A 1618-nucleotide genomic window follows, 5' to 3' on the forward strand; every position below is an offset into this window, starting at 1 on the left:
TTAAAAAAAAAAAGAGTAGGCTGAGTTGAGGAGATGCCATGTAACTATCAAAGTAGTAACATGATGCACCAGTAAGATACAGCCTTGTGGCAATACACATATTAATAAAATGGGTTAACGTAAGATGTAAAAGCTATCTAGGAATATGCCTGAGCCATTGGCCAAGCAGTGTTGTAATTAATATAGTGTAACCAGAGACTGCTCCTTCATTTCCTGGCCACTCAGACCCTAATAATCACATAGAAACTATTAATTACAACATTGCTTGGCCAATAGCTTATACTTCTTTTTAACTAACTCTTACATCTTAAATTAACCCATTTCTATCACCATGAGGCTGTGGCCTACCAGGAAGATTCCTAAAGTTTCAGCATGTCTTTCTCCTTTGGCAGCTACAGGGCTTCTCCCTGACTCCACCTACTCTCTATTATATATCTCTCTTCTGTCTGATTTTACTCTGCTAAGCCATTGACCCAAAAAGCTTTATTCATTAACCAATAAAACTCACACATATACAGAAGGACACCCCACATCAATATAGTGTGATTATTTGGGTCTGGGTGACCAGGAAACGGAAGTGCAGTCTCTGTTTACAGCTTACAAACCTCATATATACGTTTGGTATCAGGGCCTGTTAAAAGAGTCACACCCATTTTTTTTGCCACTAGCACTGAGCTTGGAAGTCATCTCTTAAAGGATTCATGTCTCTGCTTGTCGCTAGCCAATAGGGTCTATCTGAAAAAATGCAGTTACCAAGAAGCCATGTTTGACTCTGTTTTTCTGTGTTTAGAATCCTTTTATAGCTTTTTCATGTCTTATATGGAAATTCCAGCCCCATGTTGGAATGCCATTTGTAGGCAGACTTCTCTCTCCCATCATCCAATTGCAAAATAACTGACATAGAGACTCAATATTAATTATAAATGTTTGGTCTAGCTTGAAGTTATTACTAACTAGCTTTTACACCTTAAATTAACCCATTTCTATTCATGTATGTATTACCATGTATCTCGTGGCCATACTTATCCTCCAGCTTGTCTTGCTCCCTCTGCACCTCCTGGTGACTTCTGACTCTGCCCTTCTGTCTCCAATCATTGTCAGTTGGGCTCTTGTTGGAGGCTTCAGACCCCTGCCCCCTTGACTTTCTTGGCTTGCCTCAGACCCTTTGCCTGCTGGAGTGAACTGAGCAAAACAACTTGTTTACATGTGCCTGCAGCTGCTCTGTGCACAAGACCCTGATGACAGGGGAGTGGGTTCTGATGAGGCCTGCAGCTGAAAGATTCTGAGAGCTGGGGCATGGTTATCAGTTAAGAATCCCTATATAAGCTTCCCCTGAGCACAATAAAGTTGGCATTCTTGTATCAAGGATGACCCGTGTCCCCGTGTCTCTGTCTGTGTGCGTGTGTTTTTAAGTCTTCAGCTTAGTTCCTGGCTCATGTACTGTCCTGTAGTGCTGGCACTCCAGGCTCCCCCACCTAACCTTACCCTGTTCAGCTACTACCCAGTCAGCTTCTTTATTAAATCACAGTGACATACAGTCACACAGTGCAAAGGAATATTTTACACTCACACTGACAGCAATTCTACTGCCTTTAGCTTCTGAGTGTTGGGTTTATGG

This window comes from Microtus ochrogaster, linkage group LG4 (genome assembly GCF_000317375.1).
Source record: "Microtus ochrogaster isolate Prairie Vole_2 linkage group LG4, MicOch1.0, whole genome shotgun sequence".
Taxonomy (NCBI): Eukaryota; Metazoa; Chordata; class Mammalia; order Rodentia; family Cricetidae; genus Microtus; species Microtus ochrogaster.